This window comes from Gossypium hirsutum, chromosome A07 (genome assembly GCF_007990345.1).
Source record: "Gossypium hirsutum isolate 1008001.06 chromosome A07, Gossypium_hirsutum_v2.1, whole genome shotgun sequence".
Taxonomy (NCBI): Eukaryota; Viridiplantae; Streptophyta; class Magnoliopsida; order Malvales; family Malvaceae; genus Gossypium; species Gossypium hirsutum.
The window spans coordinates 21560848-21577757 of record NC_053430.1 but is presented as its reverse complement, the minus strand read 5'-3'; positions in this window follow the sequence as shown (position 1 = coordinate 21577757).

Below are 16910 nucleotides of genomic sequence, written 5' to 3'. Positions count from 1 at the left end.
TTTTTTGAATTTCAATAAATTTTTTATAATTTTGAATTTTCAAATTTTAGATATTTTTATAATTTTTAAATTATTGGTCAACATAGCATATAGGACACATAGTATTATGCCTGCATGAAGTTGAAGTAGTTTGCCACGCGGGTTATCATGCCGATATCATTAAAATATTAATATTTTTAGTTAGTAATTTCATTTAAAAAAACAATTTAACTCCCTTTATAATGTTAATAATCAAATTTAACTAAAACAAAAGACCACATTGATAAAAGATACAAAGCTTAAAGATTATTATTAGTTATGCCTTTTGTTTCAATAGAATAATAATTTCTTTTTTAAAGAAGCTTTTTTAAAAAATATTGTATAAAAGAATTAAAAGTAAAAATACAACCTTTTAAGATTACTACTGGTTTATAAAGAAAATAAGGGTTTTTTTTTTGAGCTCGTGTGATTTAACTTATTACACTAGGATATTATATATATATATATATAGTTAAAATTACAATCACTCGGTTGTAAGTAACAGTGGAGCCCGGGGCTAAAGTCTAAAATTTTTTCAATTTAGTCTTTTGTAAGTATATTATGACCCTCCTAAAAATATAAGTAAGCTCCCTCAAGGTTTAAAATTTTACAAGTTCTTCTTTTGTATGTATATTATAGCTCTCCTGAAAATATAAATAGGTCTATCTGATATTTTTATAGTATTAAAAAATATTGATTGTTACGTAATACGTCTAATTTTAACTTGACCCCCTAAAATTAACCTTCTAGCTCCGCCGCTAATTGTAATTATAAATAATTCAAGTCTGAACAATTATCATTAAAATTAACCATGACAAAACATAAATTGATAATTGTATAAATAATATTTTTTCTGTGTAGAATAGAATAAATTTTTTTTTTTGAATAAATTCACTGATTATATTGAAACAGGGCCGAAACAAATTCAAGCCAATCAACAAACAAAGTCTAACACAAGAAACAGAAAACAGTAAAGCCAAAGAAACCCAACACAGAACAAAATATCCCCAAAGTCGAAAAAACAAAAACTAAAGGACCAGAATAACCCAAAGACAAGCCCAAAACACAAAGAAAAACAAAGTAGCCCAATTTCACAAACCAGCAAAACGAAAAAGAGGGATACTCTAGAGCCTTCTTGCTCCAGCTGGAAACCACCCCATAAACCCCCTTGAAAACAACAAACGTTAGAGCAATAATTATCAGCAATCAAATTAGTATCTAACCATTTCAACCCCCAAAAAACCTCTTGGAACTCCACATTCATGAACACTCTTCCACACAGCAAATTCAAAAAATGTTTTCCTCTTCCCCTTCTCTCTGTCTCCTCAGCTCTCTCCTCCTCTCAGTCCTCAGACGGTCTTCAGTCACCACTCCGGCTGTTCCAGAAACAACAATGTTCTCCAGATAAGTTGACTCTCCTCTTACCAATCCTTCAGTTGAAATGATATGAGCAACCATATTTGCTTCTCTATTTGTAAAAAGGAATACACAGTTCTGAAATCCTAGGCTAATACTCTTAGAATCGTTTATGAGTGTAGCAATCTCAGATCTATCCTCATTTTCTTTTTAAAGCTTTCGAATCACCGTTCGAGAATCACCCTTGATCTCCACCTCCCTCAGATCCAGTTGTAAACCCAGCTGTAGCGCTTGAAAGCACGGCACCGCTTCAGCAGCGAAGACAGACAGTATGTTTGAGTTTATAACAGTTTTTGAGCAAATAACCTCTGCTTTAGCATTACGGATAACTAACCCCGAACACGACTCCTTTCTATGATTGTTAATAGCAGCATCGAAGTTAATCTTGAACCTCGATCCCTCCGGAGCAACCCAACTAGTCACACAGAGACGCTTGACAGGTACACTCTGTCTCAACCCATCAAGTTCCTTAAGATGATTTTCAACAAAACCTGCAATTTGAGCACCTTTCTTAATCTTACCCTCATGGATGAATCTGTTTCTGGAAGTCCAAAGTACACATAAAGTGCATGCAAAAATTCTACAAATAGCTTTAGATCTAGACTCAAAAATACATTTAAACCATTCTCTGAAATCAATAATTTCTTCAAAAAGAGTCCACCTTATATTCAAGTTTTCCCATGTTTCCTTTGCAACAGGACACTCGCGGAACACATGTTCCCTAGTTTCCACTCCATCTTGGCACCGACAGCAAGTTGCAGAGCCCCTCATTTGCCGATATTGAAGATTACTGAAAGTAGGAAGATAGTTGCGAGAAATTCGCCAAACTGTAATCTTTATTTTAGATGGAAGATCAAGAGTCCACAATTTTTTGTAAAATTGTTTGTATCTTACTTGTAAATTATTAAGACCATCATGTAAAAGGAGTTTATGCCCACTCCGTACTGAATATTCTCCGTCGGCTTTCCACGCCAAATGACAACATCATCATGCTCTTGCAAAGACAATGGAATACAAAGAATCCTCTCTACATCCTGTTCCAAAAAGGTATTCAAAATCACCTCTGAGTTCCATTTTCTAACAGTAGCATCAATTAGATCAGCAACTCATAGAATGCTCAAATTAACCTCTGTGCTTTGTACTTTAAAATCATCATTGCCAGGAATCCATGCATCCTCCCAAATAGAGACTTGTTTGCCATCTCCAATCCTCCAACCCAGTCGTTTCAACAGAAGTCCCTTAGCAGCCCAGATACTTCTTCAGGTAAAGGAAGGTAAATTTCCCAAACTGGAGTTTAAAAAATTCGACTCATTATATTATTTAGCTTTAAAAGTATGCGCTAGTAACGAATAGGATTACGTAACAAACGCCACCTCTGTTTCGCCAATAAAGCAATATTAAAATGATTCAAATTGCGGAAACCCATACCCCCATCTTCCTTAAGCGCGCATATAGACTTCCAATCGCACTAGTGCATCCCATGCTTTCCTTGACTTTTCCTCCACCAAAAAGCCTCCATAATATTTTCTAGTTCCAAACATAATGAAATTGGCAAAAGGAAGCAAGCCATTGTATAAGTGGGAAGTGATTGCAAAACCGCCTTTATAAAAACCTCCCAACCTCCCTAAGAGATGTGCCTTAGACTCCAACTATTGATCCGTTGCTTCAAGCGATCTTTCAATTTTTGAAAGGCTATTTTCTTTCTTCGCTCTACCATGTTAGGAAGACTAAGGTATGTCTTTGGATTTGACGAGCTTCTGACATTAAGAATCTGAAACACCATATCCTTATCCTGATCTGCCACATTAGAGCTAAAAAATGCTGTTGATTTTTCAAAGTTAACACATTGCCCCGAACAAGCTTCATATTCTTCGAGAATATCCTTCATCACACTTATCCCCCTGATTCAGACCTCCCTAAACAAAATGCAATTATCTGCAAACATGAGGTGGGTGATCGGTGGGGCTGATCTGCAAACCTTGGCCCCTAAAATTTTTTTTCCTGACTAGCCAGTCTCATTAATGTCGAAAGCCCTTCTCCACAAAACAGAAACAAATAGGGACTCAAAGGATCCCCTTGGCGTAGACCCCTAGACGGCCTGAAACTTGATCCTTCCTCCCCATTAATTAAAATCGAGTACTGGACAGAACTGATACATTGAAGGATAAGATTAATGAACCTTTCATCGAAGCCCAATTTACCCATCATCTCTTTTATAAAAGGCCACTCAACTCTATCATAGGCCTTGCTCATGTCTAATTTTAGAGCCATGAAACCTTTCCTTCCGCATCTTTTATTCTTAAAAGAATGAAGAACTTCATATGCGAGTAAAACATTATCAGAAATGAGCCTACCGGGAACGAATACACTTTGGGCACCATCAATGCACTCATCTAAAACCTTTTGGAGACGATTAGCCATTGTTTTAGCAACAATCTTATAAATAACAGTACACAAGCTAATGGGACGCTAATTATTCAAATTGGTAGGATTAGCATTTTTAGGAATTAGCACCAATAGAATCTTATTAATCTTCTCAAAGGAATTCCCATTATTCAAAATATCTAAAAAAAATTATTGGTATTCTTACCAATAATGTGCCAGTACTTCTGAAAGAAAATAGCGGGGAAACCATCAGCACCTGAAGCTTTTGTAGGCCCCATCCTTTTCAGTGCCTCAATAATTTCGCCCTCTGAGTAAGAGTCCAGCAACGCTCGATTCATTCTTTTCGAAATACACGAATGAACCCTGAAAAGTATGTGGTTCAAAGTCCTAATTTCTCTCGACGTAAAAAGATCAGAAAAATACCCCGAAAAGTATGTGGTCTTTGAAGACCACGAATCCGATTCACACAGCTTCTTTGAGATGCATATTTATGGAAGAATGATGTATTCTCATCTCCTATTTTCAACCAATTAGCTCGAGCCCGTTGTTCCCAATACCTCTCCTCCTTATCCATCTCTAAATTTAGCTGGATTTTGATCCCAACACTTTCCCCCAAATTCTCTTCCGATCTTTCACCACAATTCAACTCTTCCAGCCTCCTATTTAGAAGTTTCACATCATATCCTCGTTTACACTTGATCTTCTTCGCCCAACCTTTCAATCCATCCACAAGATAATCCATGGGAATTAAGAAAGATCCAGAACTATCCTCCCATATCTTTCTTATCACCTCTTCACAAGAATCCTCTAATACCCACCAAGATTCAAAACGAAATATTCTAGTTCTTCTACCTACCACCTCATTCTCTGTCTCAATAAGTAGCGGGCAATGGTCGGAGAAAGAGTGAGGCAGATGTCTCAAAGAATAAGTTAGAAATAGTTGAAGCCACGAATCTGTAGCTACTCACTGGTCTAATCTTTCTCTAATATTACGTTCCATAATTCTGCCCCTTTCTTATGTGAACCAAGTCCCGAAAAACCCTATATCCACCAGCGAGCAATCCTCCAGTGTACTTCGAAAATCCTCCATTCGAGTCTCTTCTCTGAACAACCCTCATTGTTTTTCATGGGCAAAAAGAATCTCGTTGAAATCGCCACCCACTAACCAAGAGAGTGAATTATTTCTTCCTAAACTTCGAAGTAAAGCCCAAGTCTCATGTTTATTTCTAACATCAAGTGCCCCATAAAACCTGGTAAAATGCCATCGAGAATTATCTTCTTCTTCATGAATTTAAACATCAATGTGATGCCTTGAAAAACTCCTCAAAACAACTATATTGCTCGCATTCCACCCAATGCTTAAACCACCTCTAGACCCATCGGACGGAACATCAATGCCATTAAAAAATCCACATCGTCTTCTAACAACTTCCATTTTTGTTGAACTTAATTTTGTCTCCATAAAGAAGACTATTTGGGGATGATAAAACTTCACCATGTACTGAAGCCGGCGAACTGCTCGTGGACTCCTCAATCCACGAACATTTCAACACAAGATTTTCATAGCTGCCAGCCGGCTTGCCCCCTGGTAGCCGTCGATATCTGTTTCAAATGAGTTGGACACCCATCTATAGTCTCCAATGAATCCTGTCCCATAGAAACATTGGATACCAAAGTATTAAATCTCTGTCTTTTTTTTCCATCGTCATGGAGAAAAGGTTCTTCTAAATCACAATCCATATTTGCCATCCCCACTCAATACAGCTGGCCCATTTCATGTGAGTTTAAATTTTTAAAATCACAATCTTGTGAACTACCCTCCGTATAGCTTTTTGCTTTACTCGATTCCTTGGCACCATTAATATCCAGATTATTTTTAAGCTGGACAGCATTTAAAATAGCTTGAGATCTGGAGCCTTCCAAATTTATTCCCAAAATAGGATTAAAATTACCCTCAGAGTCATTCCCTTGATTAGGACTAGTATGTAGCCTGTTACAGGCCAATTTTCTCCCATATACAACAAACCCATTTTACATTGATAACCACTATCCAAAAACCCCAAAACCCAATCATAGAAGCCCAAAACCCCAATACTCGGAGCCCAATATCCCTAACCCATTTATAACTAAACCCACTAACCCACTAACCCAAATTTAACCTACTAACCCACTAACCCAAATTCAACCAATTACCCAAACCCAATACAAAACCCTTAGCCCAACTAAACACTAAGCCCAATACCACAAATTAGAAACAAAAATTACCTAAACCCTAACCCTAGCTTGTAGCGTCGAATCCTCTGACATTCGGCCACCCACCGTTCACCCACTGTCTACTCCACCACCCCAATACCTGCAAGAAGAGACAGAAACAATAAAAAATGATTGAAAAAGGGTTATAAAATCCGAATCAGAATTGTAAAAATGGGGGGGGGAATATGGTTTAATACAAAAAACGAATGTAACGAGGGCATTTTTTTTTCTTTCTTTCTGAATTTTCAAAAGAAAGAACAAAAACAATACAAGCACAAACAGATCAGAAATATATAAGGAGAAATACAAAAAATAAGATCCATTCAGCAACCAAATACCAACATCAAAACCTTAATGTGAATATTTTTATTTTATCTCTGTTTTTTACTTTCGAATTTATTCATTATACATTTCTAAATACAAAAATATAATTAAACATAACAATTTTAAAAACATAAATAAAAAGCAAAAAAATATATTTTAGAAAATTTACCTTTCTGGCCACCATGTACGGTGGTCGGCACCGGCGACGGACGACGACTGTTGATCGGCCGGTGATCGGCCCCCTGGCCGGATTTCCCTCCCCTCTCTTCCTCTTCCTTCTTTTCTTTTTTTTTTCTTTCCCCCCTTCAGAAATGAATTTTTTTCTGAAATTGGGCCTATTTATAGCCTTCCGAAACGACTCGTTTTGGGGGCTGTACTTAAGCCCCAAAAGACGTCGTTTCACCTTGCTCGACCCGTTCGACCCGAACCCACTTTAGGATCTGCGTGTTTTTAATTCAATGGTATATTTATGCAATTGGTCCTTCCGTAATTTTATTTTTCGCAATCAAGTTATCTTTGGATTACAGATCGGCCCTAAAATTTAATCAGTTTTATAAATTGGTCCCTTTCAATGCGCAGCGTTTTAATAATTGGGAATATTGCGCTTTTGATCCCCTTTAGTGTTGCCCGTGTTCTAATAAGTCCTTCTCTTTGTTTTTATTTTTAAAATTACCCCAAAACTTTGTTTTTGTTTTAAATTTAGTCCTTTCTTCAGATTTAAGTTTATTTTCGTACAGTCTTTATTTTCTTTTTTTATATATTATTACTATTATTTTTATTTCTCTTATATTTATTACTAATATATTATTATTATAGTTACCACTATATATATATTACGTATATATTTTTTATAATGTATCTATGTAATATAATTACTAAGTTTTTTAACATTAATAGTATTTATATTTGTATATTATGTAAGTGTTCTAATACTCTATCATATATACACATGCATTTTTCATATTAATATATATATATATATGTTTTTAATATTATATTATTATGTATATATTTTAATATTATTAGCTATCTATCTTTCATACTATTTTATGTACGTTTCTAAAACCATCATATATTATAACATCATTATTATTTATATATATATATGTACGTATCTATATAGCGTACAAATAGTCTTTTTTATTATCGTTTCTAATGTAAATATATATATCATATAGGTTTATATGCATATCATACATGTTTCATTATTTTTATTTTTATTAGTTATATATATATTATTACTATTTTTTGTATATATTTTTATCTTTATTACTATTGTTGTTAATCTTAGTATATGTTTTATATATGTACGCATATATCTCTAGTATATACATATAGGTATATATCCATGTAGTATCGTAATAGGTTTTTTATTTTCAATATGTATATATTATGTAAATGTTTTGATGTTATATTATATATGCATTTTTGTATATTATATATATATATTTTCAATATTATTAGTTTTTTTTATATACTATTCTATGTACATATTTCCATATCACCTTATATATATATTCCTAAATAATATTATATGTATATGCATATTTTTATTACCATATTGTGTGTATATTATTATTACATTTATTTTATTCCTACTATATTTATTACTAATATTAGTACATACATTCTATCGTTTTTGTATACATTTTTTATATATAGTATTATTTTCATATATCCCTATAGTTATTACTATACTTATTATTTTATTCTAATGTTATTATGTATTCATTTTAAAATATACACGTGTATTTATATAGTATTATCAGTGTATATAATTTTCTTATGTTATTAGCATTTATAATGTACTTTGTATATATTCATTATATATATTATATATAGGTATGCATTATGTGTGTATTTTAGTGTTACTATGTACATACATCTTTCAAGATTTAATTTTTTTATACATCATGTATATATTTTGACAATATAAGCAGTATATATATATTTTGACTATTTCATGAATATATTTTAAATATTATGTATAGTATATTTCTGACACTATTACTATTCACATATATATATATATTTTGGCGTACATATTCTTAATACCATTATTATTATTATATATATTCATTGTTTCCATTTCGTGTTTGATTCTAATATTACGTTTAATGTCGCATATATCTTTATGGTTTTAATATATTTTTAGCATTTATATTTGCTTCAATATATTTCTAGCTCTGTCATCTATTTTCATCAATTCGCTTTGCATTATTTCAAAAATCTTATTCTTGTTTTTTAATAAGTAAGGCAACACATCGATTTAATACTAAGTCGCTGATTTCATCGCTATGTTGGGTGAACATCAATCGACTCGTGTTAAAACGGTATGCCCTTCTAAAAAATCAAAAAAAGCTAAAATTTCACGTGTTCCAATCGGATTACGACTAAATGTTACATTGAACTCGTATTTTTGAAAATCAAGACAACACGTGTTTTATAAGATACCAATTTTGGGCGTCGCGAGGGTGCTAATACCTTCCTCGAGCGTAACCGACTCCCGAACCCTAATTTTTTCCTCTGGATTTTGACGTAGACTTAAACTCGGCCTTCTTTTTTGTTTTAAAAATAAATTCATTAGGTGTCCGATCACACTTATAAAAGGATCGGTGGCGACTCCTCTTTTTTTATTTATTCAAATCAAACTTCAGTTTTCAAGTTTTCACTAAATCGCCACAATTAGCGACCAAGTTAAAAATTTTCACGTTGCTACAGCTGGCGACTCCACTGGGGAACCATTTTTGAGAGTCGAGTCGGATTAAACACGTGTTGTCAAATTTTTGAACTTCATTGTTCAAATTAATATTTAGTTGTGATCTTCAAAATTTGTTTTCAAAAAAAAATTTCATGCATTTGCATCATGCTGTAAATATTCTTCTAACTTGTTTTATCTTGTTGATTTTCAGCTCTAAGTTTTTTAGTTTTTGTAGCTTAATTTTAAATAAAATGAAAGGTTTGTGAGTTTCTCCCCGCACACCGCGCACGTGCATTCTTGCATGACATGAGCTCTCTACCCGGGCTCCGTCCGTTTAAGTGAAAGTAAACGCTATGCCTTCGTGAGTTAACTCGTCCCTCCGTACAGGCTAGTGAATACTTTTGGGTTACATATGACTTATGCTTTCGTGAGTTAACTTGTCTATCCGCATAAACATAAGTAAATGTAAGCCCTTGAATTGAACTCGTGAGCCTGTGATGGGCTACGACCGAGGCTTCGTACTAATCTTTAGTAGATGACAGTACGGACAATTCGAGTACCTATCTAGAATCGAAACCGCATATAGTGAACCGTACGAGCCACCTAACTAGAGCCATGCCGAACATCCGTCCGTTAATGGTTACCAAAATAAGAACACGGGAGAAACTCTTCTTGTCTTTCATTTTCTTTACATTTACACTGTTTTTGCAAAAGAACTGAATCGGGTAGCTTAATTTGTTTCTCAATTTATAATTGTTGTGGTTACTAACCAAGTTTGTTTGTTTTTATTCTTATTTTACATCATGCATTATAGGCATCATATTAGGAAGGTGTTGACTAGAGATTTGGTTGCCAAAAAAACTGGTTTCTAATGGAAGAGTTAATTATACAAACAACCAAGAAGAATGTCGTGGTTCAGGACTGGTCTCTAAAATCTCAGAAAAAAAAGAGGATAGTCTAGTGGAGGGATGTATTGCCAATCTGCTCGAGCACGTAACTGTGAATGTTCGCCAGAATAACCTTGAAGATTTGGTTCGGGTTTGGAATCAGTGGGACTCGGAAACTAAGGGTATCTTCATCGAGAGATATGGAGACATAGCCAATTTGATTGCTGTCAACGTAGACGAACGATTGATCCAAGCCATGGTCAGATTTTGGGATCCGGCTTACCAATGTCTTACCTTTAATCAAGAAGATATGACTCCAACTATAGAGGAGTACGTTACTTTGCTTCGTGTTGAAAATGCGCAATTCCATAAAGTATATGCAAAAGAGCCTAAGCCGATGACCTTCAAGAAAAAGTTAGTGAGATTGACAGACATGACTGACGCATGGGCCGAAAAATAGATAAAGAAGAAGAATGAAACCATTTGCATCCCATGGTCTTCCCTACGAAATTTGGTTCTAAACCATCCCGACATGTTGAAAAGAGTAAATCTATTTACTTTGGCCATTTACGGTTTGATCATCTTCCCGAAAGTCCTTGGACACATAGAAGTTGCGGTCGTGGATTTCTTTGAAAGACTAAAACAAGGAATCAACCCTGTCCCGACTATCTTGGCCGAGACCTTTAGATCCTTAAACAGTTGTAGGAAAACGGGGAAAGGACGCTTTATCGGATGCGCGTAGTTACTAAATGTCTGGATTTTGAGCCATTTTTGGAAAGTAGAGCACACACCGTACCACATGTTTTCAAAAACTTTCGCCCCGTTGGAAGCCTATATTGGGAGAGAATGGCCAAAGGATGTCACTGAAGAATATTGGGTTTCACTTTTTTAGAACCTTCGAGCTGAAGATGTAACCTGTTGAGCACTATGGATCTGCCCTTTGGTTCTGTTATACAAGGTTGGAAATCAAGATTGGGTACCACTACTCGGGCTATGGGGAGGAGTTGGATATGCCCCGCTATTAGTCCAAAGGCAATTTTCTTCGCGACAATTCATACCCGCTACCGGAGGATTAGCACGGTCCGAGTTCGTTTTTGCGGGTGAAGGGTATGTGAAGAGGGTCTGAGACACTACAAGGTCTTGGAAAAAAATTCATCTGATGGAATTGGCTCTATATGCTGATACCCTCACCCAAGATTACGACATCTGGAGGAAGCAGCAGGTGAATAGTCAGCAAATCTCGTCAACGAACTACACCGTCTAGAATCCTTTCTCGGAGGAAATGCCGTCTGAGTGAAATGGCAAGACAAGAATTCGAACGAGAAAAGGCCAAGATGTCTCGAGACCTTAGTGCTCTTCAAGAGGAAAACTATCAATTGAAGATCGATGTTCAGATTGAAAGATCCAGAATTGAGAAAGTGCAAAAAGAGGCTGAAGTCGTAAGAAACGACTTAAGAGATCTTCATCTGGAAAATAAGAAGTTAAGAGGCACAATAAAAAATAGTGGGCTGGGAAAGTCGTCGACAGAATGGAAAGAAGAAATTAGCAACATTAAAGGCGGGATGGAATTTTGGAAAGGAAAAGCAAAGAAAGAGGAGGAAAAGGCTGCGCGGGCTGTGATGGAGCTAAGGAAGAAGAACACTGAACATGAAGCTACGTCTGCTGAGGTAATGACTAGTCGATCTAAATGTCAAGAACTAAAAGAGAGGATACGAGATTTAGAAGATATGCTGCAAGATCGTCAACAACAGCTAGATACTATCTTGAAGGCTTTGGAAGAAAAAAATAGTCAGTATGATAGAGACGTTCGTGCTTACGAAGAGGGCCTCCAGGAAAAAGAAATGCAACTTAGCTATTTGATTAATGAGATTCGTGGGGTAGCTATGCACGTGGTATAATTATCGGAAGAAGCTAAAATTCTCATTTGCCAATTCCTTCCAAGTCGAAGATCAAACATATCAGAGTTCTTAGCACGAATAAAGAAATACGGCGATATAGCTAGAAAGTTTGTGTAATGGCTGAATCGAAAATGGAAAAATGTTTTGTAATGAACTCTTTTGATGAATGAAATGCCTAAATATGGGCTATCTTGAAATCAACACCAATTTCTTGGATTTCCTTCATTATTGGCATTCATTTATGCATTCATTCATTCATTGCATATCCCATAATCATTCGCTAAGGTTAAAACATACAATTCGCAGTTGTAATACCACAAGCCTGGAATCACATCATTCGTATAGAACGCGTCGACAAGCTAGGGTAATGGAGGCTGAATTCAATGAAAGAATTGAAAGGATGGAAAGAGTTCAGATGGAATTACAAGAACAGTTGGCCAAGCCACAGCAAGAGACAAGAGAGCTAATGGTGAGATCTCGAGAAGAATCGCTCGAACAAAGGGACCAAATGGCCAAGATGATGGAAATGATGTTAGCGCTAGTAAAAGGAAAGGGACCTATGAACCATGACGTTGTGGAACCACAGTCAAGGGTTAATCACGATTAGGATTCGCCCCATCCGCCAAGATTTACTCCACCGCACGCTCACGCAACACAAAGAGGGTACGTTCAATGGGAACCTACAGGCCTGGAGCAACGACTTGCGCCACCTGCTAATCTGGGGCAGGGAGTGTTCGTATCAAACTCGGGGGCTAGTCTTGCTGATCCCCTCATTCTAGATTTGGACGATCCAGCAGAGATAGCCAGGTTGAAAATAGATGATCATGATATTCAGGATAAGTATAGGAGTTTGGAAGAAAGACTCAAAGCAATAGAGGGTACTGAAGCCTTTTCTGCACTAAGTGCCAAAGAGCTCAGTTTGGTGCCCGATCTGGTTCTGCCTCAGAAATTTAAAGTACCAGATTTTGAAAAATACGATAGGACAAGATGTCCAAAAGCGCATCTTGTCATGTTTTGCTGGAAAATGACCGGTTATGTGAACGAAGATAAGCTACTCATACATTGTTTCTAGGATAGTCTAGTAGGGTTGGCTCTTCGGTGGTACAACCAGCTTAGTAGAGAAAATATCCGATCTTGGAAGGACTTGGCATCAGCATTCTGTGGGCAGTACAAACATGTATCGGATATGGTGCCTGATCAAATGACTCTACAAATGATGGAAAAGAAACCAGCAGAAACCTTTAGACAGTATGCGCAAAGATGGAGAGATATCTCGGCCCAAGTAGAGCCTCCACTGACTAAGAATGAGATAACGGTCCTTTTTATCAACACGTTAAAAGCATCATTCTACGATAAGTTGGTAGGAAGTGCCACAAAAGACTTTGCAGATATTGTGATATCCGGGGAACTTATTGAGAACGCCATCAAAAGTGGGAGGATGGAAGGTTCAGAAAGTTCAAAAAGGGCAGCGCCCATGAAGAAGAAAGAACCAGAAGCCCATATGGTGGGAATGGAAAGCCGTTATACCCCTAATCTATATCCAAACCAACCCCGACCTCGAAATTATCCACCTCCGAATTTCTATTATCCTCCTCAAACCCCTTACTACCAAGCACCACCTCCTTCCTACCCCGTATACACCACGAACAACCAAAGGCCCGTCACCCCATTCCCACAAAACATTCTACCCGCTCAAAGCCAACCAAGAAATGAACCAAGACCAGTAAGGCCCAATCCCGAGAGACTGCAATTTACCCCTATCCCTGTGTCGTATGGGGAACTGTACCCAAAACTCTTGGAGAAACAATTAATATCTCTCCATTACATGGCACCCCTTAAGCCTCCATACCCGAAATGGTACGATCCAAATGCTAGTTGTGCATACCATGCCGGGAACCAGGGGCATTCTACGGAGAATTGCCTTGCATTCAAAAGGAGAGTTCAAGGACTCATCGATGCGGGCATTCTGCGATTTGATGGTACTGGCAGTACGGCAGAAAACTAATTCCCAAACCACACCAAAAGGAATGTGAGTGCAGTGGGTGAGGAGGACAAACGACAAAGTAGAAGAAGGGTTTTTGAAATAAGAACGCCTCTGTAGAAAATCTGGGAGGTACTGGTTAAGAAGGGATTGCTCTGTCGCCCCGACAGAAATTTTAGAGAAAGAAGTCAAGGTTTTTGCGATTTTCATGGAATTATAGGGCACGACATTCAGTTATGTGAGGAACTTAAAAGGTTACTTCAAAACATGATTGATAATAAGGAGATTGAGATCTTTTATAAAGGCGAAGAGGCTGATGGAGAAGAAATATGCGCCTCTGACCATCAATCGTTAGGTTTCCTGTATAGTGCCGATCGACCGTTAATAATCTATTACGACGCGAAGAAGGAGCCTGTGAAACCAAAATTGGTAATCGAGGTGCCATCTCCTTTCCCCTACAAGGACAATAAAGAAGTACCATTGAAATACGACGTCAATATCGTCACACCTGAAGATGAAAAACCCAAAGACATGACTGGAAGTGTTGGGGAAGTAGGTCATTTCACTTGTAGTGGAAGATGTTATTCCAAAGAGATAGAGCCGGTAAAGAAGAATAGTGACTTGAAACAGAAAGGAAAAGCACCAATACATGTGACCGAAGATGAGCATGAAACTGTGCCTGAGCAAGAAGCTAAAAAGCCTGTGGACGAGGAGGAAGCACAGGAATTCTTAAAATTTATCAAGCACAGTGAGTACAACGTGGTGGAACAATTGAGTAAGCAGCCAACACGAATCTCGGTATTATCGCTACTGTTAAATTCAGAGCCACACCGGAAAGCATTGTTAAAGGTGTTGAATCAAGCTTACGTGGCAAACAATATATCCGTTGAGAAGCTTGACAGATGGGTGAATAACCTAAATGCGGATAATTTCATTTCTTTTAGTGATGATGAAATACCACCTAATGGTAGAGGCTCCGTAAAAGCATTGCATATCACAACCCACTGCAAGGGTTATATAATACCAAACGTGCTCATCGATAATGGACCGGCACTCAACGTCATGCCTTTGGCTACACTTTTCAGGATTCCGATGGATTTGTCCTATCTAAGGCCTTGCCATTCCACAGTAAGGGCATTCGATGGGACAAGGCGTGAAGTCATGGGAAAGATCGAGATCCCTCTGGAAGTGGGCTCTTATATATACGGTGTTGAATTTCAAGTCATGGACCATCATACAATTGCCTTTTGGGAAGACCCTGGATCCATTCCGCTGGAGCGGTCCCATCATCCCTCCATCAAAAGGTGAAATTTATCATGGATGGCTATTTGGTCACTGTCGAGGGAGAAGAAGACATTGTAGCATCTATTTCTACCGACGCACCATACATTGAAGTGAGTAAATATGCTATAGAATATTCCTTTCGTTCCCTTGAATTTGTCAATGCCACATTCGTCACTGAGGGAAACAGAATTCCCGCGCCAAAATTGTCAAGAAATACCAGGATGGGTATCAAGATGACTGTGGGAAGATGAGCCCGAGCAAGGAAAGGTTTGGGAAGGTATCTGCAAGGAATAGTCAGGGCCTTAAAGCCGGTACATCACAAAGCTCGATACGATTTAGGGTTCCAACCAGATGTGTGTCAAAGAAGAAAATGGTGGAAGAAAGATCAGGAAAGAAGGATCGCAAGAACCCTAGGCCGAGAAATAGAATAGGAGCCCATAACGTACCCTCCTTTGTCAAAAACATTTACATCTGCAGGAATGATATACCCCGAGCAAGACAATTCACGAAGCATATTGTTAATTATTGAAAGGGGTCTTTAGAATGTCAGTATAAATGTCATTGACAAAGGAAGTGATGCAATTAAGGATGTTTCAACGATACGCCCTTGTCCTCCTGGATTTGTTCTGAACAATTGGACTGCTGTGGAGCTCCTTGTAGTTTCTAAATATTCTCCAGAATAATGCTCAATATTAACACTATTCTTTTTGTGTGCCCCTACGTAATAGTAGGGATTCTTTTGTAAGAGCTTATGATTTGCTCTTTATCATTTAAATGAACATCAATGAAGATGCATTTTGTCACGACCTTCTGCATTATCACTAATTTCATAATCATTTTCTCATTTCATAACCTATCTGTACATTTGCCTCATATCATTCCATACCATTTCGTTTGTTGGTTCCAATACTGGGATGCCCCTCTATAGTTTCCTTTTTCATTCAACTTTCAGGTGCTCAGATATCAACAGCATAAACAAACTCGTTACGAGTCCTGAAATCGATTTTGAGAAGGCTATTTGTTTAGGAGAATTTGAAGTCGAAGAAAATGCCGAAGACTATGTCTCGTCTCCTGACTTGCTAAGAATGGTGGGCAAGAAGATAAACAGATTTTGCCTCATCAAGAGTTTGTTGAAGCAATAAATTTAGGAACTAAAGAAAAGAAGCAAGAAGTGAAGATTGGGACCTCTATTTCAGGGGGAACCAGGTACAATTTGATTACTTTGCTCCGCGAGTACAAAGATGTATTTGCATGGTCATATCAGGATATGTCAGGATTAGATGAAGATATAATGGTCCATAAGCTCCTGTTAAAGCCAGAATGCAAACCCATTCAACAAAAGCTAAGACGGATGAGACCTGAGATGTTGTTGAAAATAAATGAGGAAGTCAAGAAGCAATTTGATACTGGCTTCCTACAAACCTCCAAATATCCAGAGTGGGTGGCTAACATAGCCAAAGAAAGATGACAAAATATGAATGTGCGTAGATTATCGTGACCTGAATCGAGCAAGTCCTAAAGATAATTTCCCTTGCCACACATTGATACGTTGGTGGATAACACAGCAAAGCAATCATTGTTTTCTTTCATGGATGGATTCTCGGGTTATAATCAGATCAAGATGGCCTCTGAGGATATGGAGAAAACTATTTTCATAACAATGTGGGGAATATTCTGCTACAACATAATGCCATTCGGATTAAAGAATGCTGGGGCAACATATCAGAGGGCTATGGTGACATTATTCCATGACATGATGCATA